This window comes from Adiantum capillus-veneris, chromosome 14, assembly GCF_014529385.1.
Source record: "Adiantum capillus-veneris isolate H3 chromosome 14, ASM1452938v2, whole genome shotgun sequence".
Lineage (NCBI taxonomy): Eukaryota > Viridiplantae > Streptophyta > Polypodiopsida > Polypodiales > Pteridaceae > Adiantum > Adiantum capillus-veneris.
This window is the reverse complement of record NC_140944.1, coordinates 58,256,872-58,273,925: the sequence shown is the minus strand read 5'-3', so window position 1 is coordinate 58,273,925 and position 17,054 is coordinate 58,256,872. Positions and strand designations below refer to the sequence as shown.

Here is a 17,054-nt window from a genome sequence, read left to right as displayed (position 1 = left end):
CACCCATGAGGTCTATGCCTATATAAGAGGAAATTGTATACATTCATTTTAGTTGTTCAAGCTCAAGCATAATAGAGTTATCATTTTGATTTACAGTGAGTCTCTTGGGCTAGTTTCCTACGGCGTTAAAATACTCTTCTGCTTCTTCTTCTTCTTCTTCTTCTTCTTCTCTCTCTCTCTCTCTCTCTCTCTCTCTCTCTCTCTCTCTCTCTCTCTCTCTCTCTCTCTCTCTCTCTCTCTCTCTCTCTCTAAGTATACACACACACGCGCGCACGTGCACACACGCACACACACACACTTTTTTTTGTTGTAAATCTGCTTTGATTAATTTACAAGTGGGAAACCTCAAAGCGAGGAAAACCCACGAAAAGAAAGGGATACAAAACACGGAGCACTATGAGGCTCCGAATGCTAGAAACAATCAAAATAAATCCTGTAGGTTTCAAGAGCGATGTCTCCAGCGTCAGAGGCAAAATGCAGTGCTTGACCAAGAGATAATTTGAAATAGGGAAAGGGGTCAACAAGAGTGCCCTGGAACATTAAGGAGTTCCTATGATGCCAGATGGCCCACATAGTCCAAAACCTGACCCAGGTGAAGAACACCGCAAACTGAGATTGCTGTGACCGAAGCACTCCAAAAAGCCAAAATCGTCCGTGAAAAGAGCCGGAAGGAAAACGTGATGAGCGTGCGGCGGTGTGTGCAAGTGATAGAGCACGCGAAGATGTGCAGGCCTTGAGGCTTGAAGCGGAGGCACTTTGCTGCAGAAGGGAAGCGCTAGCAGAACGAAGAGGGAGAGAGAGAGAGCTCACGTTTTTGGGGAAAACTCAATAAGTGAGTTTTGGGGTTTCCCACTTTTATTATAAGTGACCTTTAAAAAATGTGTCCAGGTTCATATTGAACCTGGACAAAGTATAAAAATGTACAAAAAGGGGTTATTTAGGCCTTTAACCCAACAACCTCCCACTTGAAGGCATAAATGACGCCTTTAAGTTAACCAACTCCCACCAGCTTTATGCAATGCTCATGTTGAGCCTTAGCAAGACTCTTGGTGAGAACATCTGCAGGGTTATCCTGTGTATGGATCTTAGTCAAGCTGACTAGACCATCCTCCAATACCTGTCGTATGAAGTGGTACCGCACATCTATGTGTTTGGTACGCGCACGAAACATGGCATTTTTGGCTAAATAGACAGCACTCTGGCTATCACAACCCAACACGGGTGTATGAGCAGGCATGCCAAGTTCTTTTGCAAGTTTGCCCAACCAAATGGCCTCTTTTTGAAGCCTCTGTCGCTGAAATATATTCAGCCTCAGTAGTACTCAATGCCACAATTTTCTGTAACCTAGAACACCAAGAGACTGCACCACGAGTAATGGCAAATACATATCCATTGGTAGATTTCCTGGTATCCATGTCACCTGCCATGTCTGCATCACAATATCCTTGCAACTTTAAGTCACTTTTTCCATAACAGATACACTTTGATTGTGTACCTTTCAAATATCTCAGAATGCATTTGACAGCTTCCCAATGCGCTTTGCCAAGATTCGACATGTATCGACTAACAACTCCCACTGCATAAGCAATGTCGGGACGAGTGGCAACCATAGCATACATAAGAGAACCACAAGCTGATGCATAAGGGATTCCCTTCATTGCTTTCAATGTTACCTCATCCTTTGGGCAATCTGCTTTGCTAAGCTTAGTGTATGGAGGTAAAGGTACTCCAATAGGCTTAGCATCAGCCATATTAAACCTATCAAGTACTTTTGCAATGTATCTTTCTTGAGATAAAAACAACAATTTCAGCTTTCTATCTCTTTTAATACGCATGCCCAAAATATGCTCTGCATCACCCAAATCCTTCATAGCAAATGTTGAATTTAGCTTACGTTTTAGAGCATCAAGACTAGTCTTATGTTTCCCGGCAAGCAGCATGTCACCAACATAGAGAACAAGTACGATGGGACTACCATCTTCATCCCTTTTCGTATACAAACAATGATCTGCATGGCTGCGTTTAAAGCCTTGAGATAGCATAAAAGTGTCAAACTTCTTATACCACTGCCATGATGATTGTCTCAAACCATACAAAGCCCTTTTCAATTTGCATACAAGTTCCTCACGTGTAGGAACTACAAAACCTTCAGGTTGTTTCATGTATATGTCCTCTTCAATGTCACCTTGCAAAAACGCTGTCTTTACATCCATTTGATTCAATTCCAAATCAAGCACCGCAACGAGAGCAAAAAGGACATGTAAAGTTGTAAGCTTTACAACGGGAGAAAAGATTTCTTGAAAATCAATCCTTCTTTCTATGCATATCCTTTTACAACCAATCTTGCCTTGTACTTGGGTTTTTCATCCACAATCTTAATCTTGTATACCCATTTGTTAGGAAGAGCCTTTCTCCCTTTAGGAAATGGCACAAGATCCCAAGTATCATTTGCATACAAGGATTTCATTTCCTCTTGCATTGCAAGCTCCCACTTACTGCTTGACTCACATGTCTTTGCCTCTTTATACGTAAGAGGCTCTCCCTCATCTGTCAACATAACATGATGCAAAGAGGGCTCAAAGCGCTGTATCAACCTTCTAACACGAGTAGACCTGCGTACCCAATGATCTACATTCTCAGGCACAGGTTGTACATCAGGAGGCAACTCATTTTCAGCCATGACAGGTGGCTGTCCATCCTCATTTGGAGCATCTAAATCATGTCCTACCTCTTCTGGCTCAAGGTTAACCGGCTGATTATCAATTTCAGCTTGCGATAATGCATTCTGATGCTCTTTTTCAACATCAATAAGTGGCAAGAGAGGCTGAAATTTGACCGATTTCTTGTCAATTTCAAAAGATGTAGCATTTTTCAGCAATTTAGCCACATTGAACACTACATCTCGGCTGCGTACTAACCTCTTAAACTAAGGCAACCATATCCTGTAGCCCATTTCACCCTCTTCCCCATAACCTAGGAAGAGTCCTTGGATGGACTTGGCATCTAGCTTTGTCCTCAAGTCATTATGAACATGGACAAAAGCCTTGCAGCCAAACACTCTCAAATGATCATAAGAGGCAGGTTTGCCAGACCAAACCTCCTCTGGAATGTCATTTTTCAGCGTACTGTTAGGAGAGCGATTGCATACATGAAATGTAGTTTTCAAAGCCTCTCCCCAAAACCCATGAGGGAGATTAGCCGTGGACAACATGCAACGCACTCTCTCACATAAAGTACGGTTATACCTCTCAACCACACCATTAGAAGATGGATTATAAGGGACTGTCAACTCCCTTTTAATCCCATATTCTTCGCAATAACGCTGAAATTCAGCAGACGTGTACTCCCCCCCATTGTCAGATCTCAGACATTTAAGCTTACTACCCTTTGCGTGGTCACAAAAGCATGAAACCTCTTAAATGCATTAAATGTCTCACTCTTATTCTTTAACAAATATGCCCAGCCTTTCCTAGTGCAATCATCAATGAATGTAACAAAGTATAATGCACCACCAAAAGACTTAACAGGCATTGTACATACATCGGAGTGAATTAAATCAAGAGCATTAGCTTTGCACGAGACACAAGAATAATAAGAAGACTTCTTTTGTTTACCATACAAACAGTCATTACATAAATATAACTTGGTGCCCTTTACATCAACCCTCTTCAAAGAGGAGAGCACATCAAGTCCCTTCTGGCTCATATGGCCAAGTCTTTTGTGCCACAACTCCAAATGAGAAGCAACTTCAGCCACTGCAAGAAACTTGCCAGGCAAAGCTTTGCCATGTAAATAGTACAATGTACCACTCTTGCATCCCTTGACAATGAGCATTGATCCCTTAAGCAACTTCCATGAACCCCCAACAAAAATGGTTGTATAACCCCGTGCATCTATCTGGCCAACAGACAATAGACTCTTTTTGACGCCTGGTACATACCTGACATCTTTAAGCATAAACTCTTGGCCATTGTTTAATGCCAAGCGCACAGTGTCCATTCCTTCAATGTCACAAGCATGGTTATCCCCAAGGTAAACCTTGCCATACTTGCCTGCATGATAAGAAGCAAAACACTCCACAGATGGAGTCACATGAAATGAGGCACCCGAATCTACTATCCAAGACTGTGTAAGGCCATCATTTGCACTTCGCAATGCATCAATGACATCTCTACGTGAGATAAGCATGTCTTCTGCATTTGCTACAACAAAATCTGAGGGGCATGAAATTGCAACCAAGATCGTTTCACTGTCGGATAACTCTGTGATAACCACACTAGAGGATACATTGACAATCTCTGAATCCTTGGAGGAGGTACCTGCTGATTTTTCCCCTTTCTTATCCTCTGTCTTCTTCTTCTCCTGTGATTCCTTCTTTCTTTCCTGCTCTTTCTTGAAATATCTACAATCCGGCCTTTTCTGCCACACTGATAACAAGTCACATCCTTATCCCTAGACTTGCTTTTGCTCCTATTTTGAGTCTTGGTACCTGTATTTTGCTTTTGACTTCTGCCTCTCGCATTGTAAGCAGAACTGCCACCTTCCCCACCACTAGACTTGCGTCTAATTTCTTCATTTAAGATGGAGCCTCACACTCCATCATATGTGAGGTTGGGGCTATTACTCAAAGAAACCACAAGCGTTTCCCAAGAGTCTGGCAAAGTCATCAACAAAAATATGGCTTTCAACTTGTCATCAAAAGGTTGAAGCTCAGTATCCTGTAGCTGACTCATAACACTGGTGAAAGCACTTAAGTGCTCAGAAGCCGACTTTGCTTTGTCAAGCATCATGTTCACCAGTTTGCGCATCAAATGCACTTGATTCACAGGAGTGGCATTCTCATAAGTTGCCTTCAACTTATGCCAAATTGCATGTGCACTGTCCAAGCCCTTTATGTCAACCAGAATGTCATCGGTCACAGCCATTTTGATGTAGGCCTTTGCCCTCTTGTTGAGCTTGGCCCAATCCTCATCCGGCATATCCTCAGGCTTTACAGCCAAAAGGGCGTCCTCACAATCCTTGAGGAACAAAATCCCCTGCATCCTGTCCTGCCATAGGTCGAAACTTGTACCGTCAAATGGCTTGATTTCCATCAAGCTCTTGGTATCAGACGACGAGGAAGTAGAGGCCATTTGCACGGATAAAAATGCACAAGAAAGTGTCTACACAAAATTTGAAAATTTCCAGTGATCACAATGTACCGCACGTTGCATACAATGTGCTGAAAATTTCAGCAATTAACAAGTATCCCCAATGCGTACTTGCATAAACCCACAAAAGGCGTACATAAACCTCAATTTGTGTACATAAAAACAATCCACTTCTGAATTTTCTGCAAATTTACTGTTTTGGCGCATCAATTTGCATCAAATGGATCTGTTTTGAGTGGGAAAAGCAAGGGGCATTCACGGGAATCGATTTAGAACATCTGCATTTTGCTGTTTTGACCTGTAATTTTTTGGTTTTTACCTGTTTTGACCTAATTTCAGCCTGTTATAGGTTGTTTTGGGAACCCTAATCACCCTAGGTGACATCGGAAGCAAGGGGCTTCGCGATGAAAGCGGAAATTTGACGCTGGAGAAGCCTTTTGCCTGCTGTCCAGGCACCTGTGCAAAGCTTCAGAAACCCTAATCTGGCTCTGATACCAGTTGATGAGCGCGCAGCGGTGTGTGCAAGTGATAGAGCACGCGAAGATGTGCAGGCCTTGAGGCTTGAAGCGGAGGCACTGTGCTGCAGAAGGGAAGCGCTAGTAGAACGAAGAGGGAGAGAGAGAGAGCTCACGTTTTTGGGGAAAACTCAATAAGTGAGTTTTGGGTTTTCCCACTTTTATTATAAGTAACCTTTAAAAAATGTGTCCAGGTTCATATTGAACCTGGACAAAGTATAAAAATGTACAAAAAGGGGTTATTTAGGCCTTTAACCCAACAAAACGCAGCCGAAGAGCAGTCGACACTTGCCGAATGAAGGCTCTGGAGTGACGACAATACCACAGTAAGTGTGGCACTGTCTCGTCAGCTTCAAGGCATCTTGGGCAGCGGGAAGGCGCAATATGCCGAGCATGCAACACACTGCCAATAGGTAGAGCTCCCACCAAGCACCACCACAAAAAAACACGTTCCTTCAATGGCAGATGGCTCTGCCAAATACGAGACAATGTGTATTGCCACCACAAGGATGACTCGGAAAGCGACCATAGCTGATTACCCCGATGCACAATCCATACATCAGACTGAAGAATGGCATAGACACTGGCAGCTGAGATGCAGTCCAATCTAGTAGTAGCCATATTCCAATCAGAGAAGCGAGAGTCTTCATCCAGAGGAGGAATGGGCGAATGAGCAGCAAGCATGTTTCGAAGCTCCCGCCAGAGAGGAGAATAGTGAAGACCCAACCAAAAGCGGGAGACTGCATCAGCGAAAGAAAGAACATAACCCGAGTCATCAACCACCTGATGCACCTGATAGATTCCTTTTTGGGAAAGAAAATATGCTTGGCGAGGAGACCGTTGAACCAAAGTCGAAGCAAAAACCCTGCTCCAATGCAGACTCTCCAAGCGAAGAGAGTTACCCCCAGAGGATTGTGGACCATCCCAAGCCAATTGCGAAGTGACAACCTTCCAATCAACAATTAGAGAAGAAGTAAAGGGACATCTAGGAATGTGTCCTTCAAGCTTCCCAAAAACAACATCCCAATAAGTCGGTTTCCAATGACCAGAAGAAGGGGTGACAATGTGCGTACATAAATGTGTGACCATGAGAGCCCAGGGTTGCTGCTACTTCACCAAAACTGGCAACAACATAGCTTTCCGAGCCAGAAGATGACGTCTCAAGTCCAAAATATTCAACCCTCCAAGCCGCTTGGGAGAACACAGCTTGTCCATAGATAGAAGCCGAATGCCCCGCTTGGTAGACGAGGTCCGCCAAAAATGTTCTAAAATATTGGACATGAGAGACTGCAAGCGCAACCGAGGCCAGGATAACAAAGGCAAGTAAAAGTGCACATAAGCCACCAGGATGCATTGGACAATCCTGAGACGCACATGAAGAGGCCACGTGGACAATTTCCAATAATTTAACTTGGAATGGAGACGTTGGAGCACCCAATCCGTTTTCTTCATAGCTGATACATTCCAGCCCAGCGGATAACCCAAATGGCGAACCAGAACATGGGGAGGAACAATCTCCCCAGGCCACAATATATTATGCCAGTCACACTCTTTCAGAGGCAATAGCTTGGACTTGCAAAAGTTAAGTTTGAGACCTGCTGCCAATCCAAACAAGTGAAGAGTATGCATAATCTGTTGTACATCATCATAGTTATTACGAGGCATGAACAAAGAGTCATCCGCATAAGCCTGACCAGCAAACTGTCAACCAGAAGGTAAAGTAAGGCCATGTAGCCTATCAGTGGAGGTCAAGGAATCCAAATACATAAACAAGGAATGAGTAGAAATCGCATAAAGCAAAGCACTCAGAGGGCAGCCCTGTCGTACCGACCGTCCCAAAGGCCAAGATCTGTGAGAGAACCATCCAGCAAGCCTGCAGAAGTACTGTTTGCATACAAGAAAAGCATGACACGGGATAGCCTAGGCCCAAAGACCAAATGTCGCATGGTATCCGCAATGTAATCCCAAAGAACAGTATTAAATGCCTTTTCAATGTCAACCTGCATGACTAATACATCCTGTCGAGTATATTTTGCACATTCCATACCAATAATGACATTTGCGAGGTTATCAGTAATTTGACGTCGCGGAATGAAGCCATATTGAGATTGATGCAAGCCTTCATGCAGAAAGCATTTGAGTCGGTTAGCAAGCATTTTTGCCATTAATTTATATACCACAGGCATAAGTGTAATAGGCCGCCAATGTGAAAATTCTTCACACAATGCATGCTTAGGGATTAGCTTGAGCAAACCTTCTTTCCAAGAGGAGGGTAATTTCTGTTGTTCCCAAGCGCGCGCGCGCACACACACACAACATGAATGGTTCTCTCTTGCACCCACCTTGATCCAACAAGTGGTATCATAACTACAAATGAGATTAGCAGCTTCTAATCTCTTAGATCCTAGGGATTATCTCATTGCTTAGCTAGCCACATTAGTTAATTTCTTACTCCTTTGTGTGTGGGCAAGCTCTTGGTGATCCCAATGAGCCACTACCCTCCATAGAGCGATTAGGAGGCTGATTAATGTGAAGAATCATTAATTAGGGAGAAATTAGGCATCCCTAGTTGCATAATTAAGTGCACATTTAGGTTAATTTTGCATAAATTTTCTCCATTGTCCAAAGCTTCATCTTGCATTGAGGAATTCTCATCATAAAGCCTCTGCTGCAAGCTTTCATTTGCACCCTCAACCTCTTCATTGGGCTTCCATTAGCTCCACTTAATCTCATCCCAAATATAGTGTGTGCGTGTGCGGTTTCTCTTTGTCGGAGTTGGTTTTTTACCACTATTTTTGGAGCTTTTCACAATTAAACCCGCGAGCCTTGTTGGCTAGCCCAAGTTTGGTAGGCTATTCTTGGCAGTTGGGGTCGTGGGTTCAAAAGGCATTTCCCATTTTTGGTGAAGGCATGCGGGCAAATGCGAAAGCAAGTACTCAATTGGGCTCATAGGCGAGGCGGGTCTGCAAGTTGAGGTTCATGCGCAGAAACATCCTTTTGCTGCCAGTCCGACGTGAAAGGGCCTTTAAAAGGAGCTTATAAGGATTTCGGCTCCGCTAGCAGAGGTTCCCACAGAGCTTTTGTCACCAAAGGCATAAGCACCACACCCCTTATAAGGGCCCTTTTCCCACAACGTGCGGAACTCGCAAGGGCGAATCCCTCTCAAGAGAGAGTGCCCATAGGTAGCAGGTAGCTGAAATTCGGGAAAAGGGTTTTAAGGCTTCAAAGTATCAAAAGGCTTTCATCACCAAAGCTCGAAAGCCTCTTCAACGGATCAAGGTATAAAAGCTTCTCTAAAGGCATTAATTGTCACGAGGACATGTCAACTGTTAACCTTAGTTGTTGGTTTCTTTCCGATGATTTTTGTTTAATTTTTGAGACCCTCTTTTTGAAGTTGCAAATGGCCGGACATTGTATGACCAGTGTGACTAGTGTGAAACGGTAGTTTCACCCGCAGACGGGAAGTTGGTAGGCATTGGAATTCCAGTAGTAATAAGGTGTCTAGGCTCAGTTCAAAGTCATCTAGGTCCTTTCGTCGCACTTAATAAGTAGGTGGATACTAGGAAACTAACTCAATGGAGGCACAATGCTAAGGTGGGGTCACCAAGAGAATCACCCGAGAACTGGGCTACATTGCATTTTTGGACGTGGTCCCAGTGGTGAAAGATGGTCAAATGATCAGTGAGAGTCCAATGGAAGCATCTCCTAAAATTTAGGAAACTGCTATTTTGGGCCACGAAATCTGTTCGCGTCATAAGCTTCATAATGACAAGGGGAACATTTTATTACTCTGCTGCAAAGTCAACTGAGCAATCGGTTGAGATATTTTTAGACCGGAAGGTACAAAACGGAAAACCATGCATGAGTGCTATTTGGCACATTTTTGGGCATTTCCCACCTTGAGAGAGAGAGAGAGAAGCGTTGAAATAGACGTGGGGGTTGCATTTTTCACCCGTATGGTGGATTGTTGCAGGTACCAAAGCTATTGTGTGCAAGCTTTCTCTCTCATGTACAGTGTAGTGCAAGAAGTGATGTCTTGCACACTTTACACTATACTCTCTCTCCCCTACGTGCAGTAACGTGATGCTGACCTACGTATAGTTGTGTGGTCTTATGCTTTTGTGCCGAGGCAAGAGCCTCTTTGAGCAGGAACATGAGTAGCTAATTGCTACTCCAAAAGTAGGCATCGGTGAGGGTGATAATCTCATCTTACAGGTGCATTTTCAGGGCTGGCTATGTGCTGTTTTTAGACTGTTTTGCAGCCGTATGGATGCCAAAAGCATTGGGAACAGTGCCCCACTATTAGAGGACAGTTCCGGGGCTGTTTAGGGCTGAAAACAGGGTAAAAACTAGTAAATACAGCGAGTTGTAATTTCTGTTTTTGGGCTGAAAACAGAGGGTTTATGTCTTTGGAAGCGAGTTCGAGTAGGGGGATTTGTTCAGGGTGAGTTTTGGGGCAGTTATGTTGCCGAAATTTTACCAAAACAGGTATGATCTAGTTGGATACATGTGAAGATCCCCAGGACTCTAGTTTTGTAACTTTACCCTCTATAGGAATAAAGAAATACCCAAAGGGGCGACAGTTTTTGGGGCCTACAGGTTGTCGGTGTCTGCTCGGAGCATTCTAGCTTCCGAGCCGCGTGTGCTTTGAAGTGTTAATTCTTGTTATAGGTTCCTTCTGCAAGGTTTCTTTGTGTGTTAAAGCTTAAAGTAAAGTTTCGGGTGAAAGCAAAGTCTACCGCCCTACGGGCTGGTTTCATGGTTCCGTTGCTGGGACAGAATCACTTTTTCCTCAAGAAGTGAGCCTCGGTTGGTTTTTGATGAAGACACAGTGTACAAGAATGCGGGATTACACTATGGCCGACAAAGGGAAAGGTATTATGGTAGAGGGTTCCTCTTCGAAGGACAGACTAGAAATTCCTACAGTGTTCAAGGTTGGCAAAAGTTCACGGCCACCCCTGTCTGTCCCTCTTGTTGATGTGAATGTTCCACCAGTGCAGGGCTTTATGACTAGGCAACTTGAAGATGATGCGTTCAGGACTCAATTAGTTGTCGTTGTGAATGTGTTTTCTCGACTGGTGCAGAACCCAAGGTTTATGGAGTTTTTGCAAGCGTCACCAGTGTCACAGCGCAGACAAGGCAACTCATATAGCCAGTAGAGCCCGTTGAGTATCAAGCCCAGGTATTTCATGCGTCCGAGCAGGATAGGGAGCACTCGCATGTTACGGAGTCAAGGGCTCCAAGATAGGTTCCTTCCTGTCCATGAATAGGTGGTTAGGACGCCAATTCCACAGGTTTTGCCAGTTCAGCCCGCCACCTTTCAGAGTCCGCATATTGCGTTACAGGGATAGTGAACCAGTTTCCAGGAAATGCATCAGGTTTTCCACCACCCACGGTAGACAGTTCTTCTAGCTCTTCGGACTCAAGCGAGGAGGACAGAAAGGGCAAAAAGCGAAGCAAAAAGCAAAGCTTTGGAAAGGGCAAGAAAAAGGCAAAGAAACTCAAATTCCGCCCAATTTTTGATAGCTCTGCAGAGGAGTCATCCTCTGACAGTGCGGACTCCGATGACCATATGTTTTATGCAAAGAAGAAGCACTTCTACAGAGCCAACAAATACGACTTCCTCGAAGACGGGAGCAAGAAAGCTAAAGAATTTAAAGAAGGTGGACAATCGATCAAATTTGAATCCTTTTCTGGATTCCAAGATGCTCCGAGGGCTTTGGCCTTCATCCAGTAGTTTGACATAGCCTTCTCTGGAGGGCACTACTCAGAGCACTCCAAGGTTAGGAGGGCTGTATCTTTTCTTAAAGGAAATGCTCAAACATGGTGGCAGTCAAGTGGTTGAAATTCAAAAGGTTCTTTATTTCTTCTTGGCTGACCCGGGAGTACGAACGGGCTATACAAACCGCTTGGAACCATCTTCGGGTGACCAAGGGAGATTCTTTGGACGCTTATTGCGAGAGGTTTTGGGACTCTTTTCTACCAACCTTTTCATTTAAGAAGGTTACCTGGAACAAAAGTTAAATTCTATCCAAGAATTAATGGGTCATGCGAAATGAGGTTTCTTGATACGTTCGGGAAATTTGACTTACCCCATTGATGAGATCTTGACTCAGAGAACGCGACAGACCTCCAACAATGAAAGTAGAAAGAAAAAGAGTTCCCAAGAAAAGAAGGATAAGGATACACGACCCCGACTGACTCTTCGAGAAAGGGCTAACTATATCAGAGAGGGGAAGTGTTTTGGTTGCGGAGAACAAGGGAACATCTCCGCAAAGTGCCCCAAAAAGGCACAACAAGGACAGACTGAAGACATGCCAGAGAGTTCGAGAGCAGTAGATGAACGTAGATGAAAACAGGACTGGTACCAGATTGCATCGGTACTCACCCAAGCCTGATTGATGAAATTACAGAACTTTGCCGAGCTTGGGGCAAAGTGAAAGATCAAGAAGCCTTGATTTTCTTTGATGGAGGAGCCAAGGCCAACTTCATTTCACTTGAATTGGCGGCGCGGCTCGAGATTACACCCGACAGGATGGGATCACCAGCAGAGGCATTTCTAGCGGCGCCCGGACGGGACATAGCCATTACACCTGTCATTGGCAAACTTCGGTTGCATTGTCAGGGGTATTTACTTTTAGGGCACGAGGGCTTCTACATCATGCCTTTGGAAGGCTGTGACGTCCTCCTAGGAGTCCCTTGGTACCATAAGAACACGCCGTGGTCGACTATCGGGCAAAGAAAGCAACCTTGACGAATGAAAAGGGCCGAACAATTGTACTTGATGTAAAACTGAAGGGGGAGTCCATCCCTATTGTATCGGCTTCGGCCATTTCCAAATTAATGAAATCTAGTCTTTTTGTTTACTCAATCGATTTGAAAGAGTTAAATGATGAACACAGAATGAACATGTCTGAACTTGACAAAGAACGCCAAGATTTTCTCCACACACATGCTGATTGTTTCTTTGAGGGCCTGCCAGGCGAGTTACCCCCATCTCGTCCTCAGGATCACACCATTGATCTGATTGGTGAAGCACACCACCGAACCGGCCACCTTACCGTGTTAGAGGAGCCCAGAATGAAGAGATCATGAACCAAGTGAAAGACCTTCTGGAAAAGGGTCTTATCCAGTCGAGTACTTCACCCTATTGCTCTCCGGTGTTGTTGGTATTAAAGAAAGATGTATCTTGGAGAATGTGCATTGATTACAGAGCTCTCAATAAAATCACTATCACAAACAGATTTCCGATTCCAAGGATCGATGATATTCTTGACCAACTTCAGGGATCCTCTTGTTTTAGCAAATTGATTTGAAAAGCGGATATCATCATATGAGAATCGCTCCGGAGATGTCTACAAGACAGCCTTTTGGAGAAGTTTCAATTTGTATGAATTTTTGGTGATGCCTTTTGGCCTTACCAATACTCCAACGACTTTCAACCGAATGATGGATAGGATTTTCCGAGAGTATAGATCATTTGTCGCCACTTTCTTTGATGACATTATAGTCTTCTCCAAGGATGAAGCAAAACATCGACACCATCTGCTACAAGTCTTTCAGACATTGCGAGATCACAAATTAGTTATCAATGCCAAAAAAGAGTAGATTTTTCTTACCAGAGATACACTTTTTGGAACACATCGTCTCAGGAGCAGGAGTACAGATGGACCCGGACAAGATTGAGACTATACGTGACTGGCCAGATTTGAAGAATGTTCATGAAGTTGGAAGCTTCTTGGGCTTGTGTTCTTACTACCAGCGGTTCATTCGAAAATTTGCAGAGGTAGCTTCCCCTTTGCACATATTGACACAGAAAGGAGTCCCTTTCTCGTTGGGACCAATAGAGGTGACTGCCTTTCGGACACTTAAAGAAAAACTGACTACTGGACCAGTTTTGACTTTGTTGGACTTGCAAAAGTCATTTGAAGTATATTGTGATGCTTGTGGTCGTTGTCTGGGAGCGGTCTTAATGCAAGAAAGCCATGCCATTGCCTATGAAAGCCGATTGTTTTCAAGGCCAAAATTGACAGCACATATTTATGAGAAAGAGCTTTTGGCAGTGATCCATGCTCTTACTCAGTGGCGACATTACCTACTCGGAGCCGATTTTACGGTCTTCTCTGATCATCAGAGTTTACACTACTTCTTGTCACAGAAGCAGCTTTCGGAAAAGTAGATCCGGTGGACTAACATCTTGTCACAGTTTCACTTCCAGATTATCCATGTTTAGGGACAGAAAAACTTGGTGGCAGATGCTTTTGTCTCGGAAGTCCCTAGTCTTGGCTATTTCCGTGATTCATCATAGAAGCTTCGAGGACATGGTCGATCAGTACGCCACAGATCCGGATTTTTTCGACGTATTTGATCGAATACAGAATGGGGAGGTAGTAGCGGGATATTCCATATAGGATGGCTACTTGATGAAGAAAACGATGTTGTGCGTCACATAGCCGTTGAGGGAAAAGGTTTTGACTGAGTGCCATTGTCCACCTTTACGGGTCGACCGCGGCATCGACACCACCTTGAAAGATATGGAGCGTTACTTCTTTTGTCCGAGACTCAAGAAAGATGTGGATGACTTTGCTCGCAGCTGTTTAGTATGCCAGAAGGTCAAGTTTGATAGGCAAAGGGCACAGGGATTACTATAGCCTTTATCCATTCCCACCCGCCTTTGGGAAAGTATTGCAATGGATTTCATTTTTGATCTCCCGAAGACACAGAGTGGGCATGATGGCATTTGGACTGTCATTGACAAATGTAGCAAGCAAGCTCACTTCATTCTAGTGAAGAAAATAGTCAATCCGGATCATTTAGCATGACTGTGCATTGCACAGATTTTCCGACTACATGGCACATGGTTGCAGTCCTCGTCATCATTCCACCCGCAGACAAATGGGCTATCTGAGATTGCAAATTCAATTGTTCTGGATTTATTGAAGTCTTACATTTTTGATCAGAATACTCAATGGGAATTTTTTTTTGCCCTTGGTTGAATTTGCCTACAATAACACGATCCACTCTTCGACGGGGAAGGTGCCATTTGAGATCATCGAGGGTGCTCCGAAGGTTCCACCCTCCCTTAGCACTAAGGATAAGATTTTTGAAGCCGACTAGTACACGAGGGACTTCTACACTGCTTTTGCCAATGTCCGGGAGGCTTTAGCGAAATCTCAAGAACGACATAAAAAGGCAGCAGATCGACATCGACGAGATTTGAAATTAAAGGAAGACGATTGGGTGCTCTTACGTTTTGAGAAGGCACGCCTTAGAAAACGAAAAGGAAAGGAGCGGCTCTTCCCAAAGCTCAGCATGAGGTATTATGGCCCTTTCCAAATAAAAGAAAAGATAAATGACATCTCCTTTAGACTCAAGCTGCCCGATACTTGGAAGATTCACAATGCATTTCATGTGAGTCTATTGAAGCCTTTTAAAGGCGATGTGTGTAGCAGGGCTACAGTGTCACTGGCACGGGACAGGCAATTAGTCACAGTTGACGGGTTTCACACTGGACGGACTCTCTTGCCGGGTGGTGACACGTGGCAGGGATACGGGTGGTGGTCCAATCGACACCGTCGCCAGCGCACCACCACCACAGTTCAGAGATAGGCTTAGCTGGAGTGGATATTTTGCAGCCGTTGGTGGCTCTTCATGTTTGTATATATCCGTAGTGGGTTTGAATCACTTTTATGTGGTCAGTAGTTTGAGTCTATTATCTGGAGTTCATGCACAACACGTCTTCACGTTTTCCCTGCACAGCTGAGCCTCGACACCCCCATTGTACCATGAGTTTTGGGCTGGAGCTGAGTGTGCTGCCATGCCAGAGTCTGTATTGGTTTCTTTGAGTTAGTCGATGTTCATACTGTTCAGGTTTCAGTTTGCTATTGTTGTTCTGGTCTTCATTGTCTTCTGTGTTTCCATTCTGTGGAGTGAGATCTCACGCACACTGCACCACTGAGGAGTACCCACTATAGAGAGCACGACACATTATCTCCACTACAGGTGCTCTCATTTTTGGCAAGCCCGATGGAACCTCTGAAACCGGCCTGTGGGGCGGTAGACTTTGGCTTTCACCCAAAATTCTTTACTTTAGACACACACAGAGTGTAACAGACTTGGACACTCTAAGTCAAGAATCAATCGCGACAGCACCAAATAACCACTTCAAAACAATTCACAGATCACAATAGATTTACACTAGCCCGGCGGAGTTCCGTGCCTAGAGATATTGGCCCCAAAGACTGGCGCCCCTTTCGGTATTTCTTTATGTATTAAAATCAATGTCAGAGTACAAAAAGCGGTTAGGGTTTCAAATTTCAGCCATTTAACTGGCGCAGTCTTGTTTAAAAGAAGCGTGGACCACCAAGTACGAGCATTCCGCTTAGAGTAAGAGGCAGCTCTCCGAATCTTGGAGTGCTCTGAAAAGCGTCCTCCCGCGAAAGCGATGTCAAACTGCTGTATAAAAGACAAAGCCTTCGAAGCATCTGAGTATCCTGAAAAAGTATCAAACTTGATCGAGTGGCCACCTTCCTTAAACTCTCGGACTTTCTTGCTTTTATCTTTGAGAAAGTCATATTGGTTGGCTTTGTAAAAATTCTTCTTGTTCGCATAAAAGTTTTCGTCATCCGAATCTGAGTTGTCTGTAGACGAGTCCACAGTAGAACTGTCAGTCTCTGGGTGAGATTTAGCCTTCTTTGCCTTTTTCTTGCCCTTTCCGAAACTTTGTTTCTTGCTTCGCTTTTTACCTTTTCTGTCTTCTTCGCTCGAATCTGAAGAGCTAGAAGAACTGTCAAAAGAAGAAGAAGAAGAACTGGGTACTCCTTCAAATCGAACACGCTTCTTCTGTTTCTTTGCCTTATCAAAAGTTGACTGACGACCCAAATATCCTGGGGAGTCACTGCTTTTCTTCTGCTTTTTGCCGTGCTTTTTGGCTTTCTTTTGCGCGTCAAAAAGCTGGGCAATCCGTGCATCAACCACCTCTTCTAATTCGTTCTCTGAATATTTCTTGTGAGCAAAAGGTTTCTTGAGAGTGGGTGTAGTGGTTTTCTGCCACTGCTCATGCACTTCCTGAAAAGAAGTCTCGCTCATATATTTTGCAAATTTTGGGTCCTTCGCAAAATTGAGCATCATCTTCGTTGCATGGCCGATCAACTAGCGACGCCCCATCTCTCGCCGCTCTGCCTGAGTAGGCCAAGGCGGGCCATACTCTCTGTCGGAATCTTCGTTGTGATCCTTGCCCGCATCTCCAGATGCAGAGGGAGTCGATTGATCCTTGTGTGAAGCCATAGGTGCCGCGGAAAAAAATTGGGGATTGGATTTCCCGTAGAAGAGAAATCAGCCGTGCTCTGATACCACTGTAACAGACTTGGACACTTTAAGTCAAGAATCA

At 44.3% G+C, this 17,054-nt stretch overlaps 1 protein-coding gene across 3 annotated transcripts in view; it reads left to right on the top strand.

Annotated features, from left to right (window-relative positions):
• NFXL2 (NF-X1-type zinc finger protein NFXL2) overlaps positions 1 to 17,054 on the top strand; it is a 71,301-nt gene that overhangs the window by 37,147 nt on the left and 17,100 nt on the right. The window lies entirely within an intron of this gene.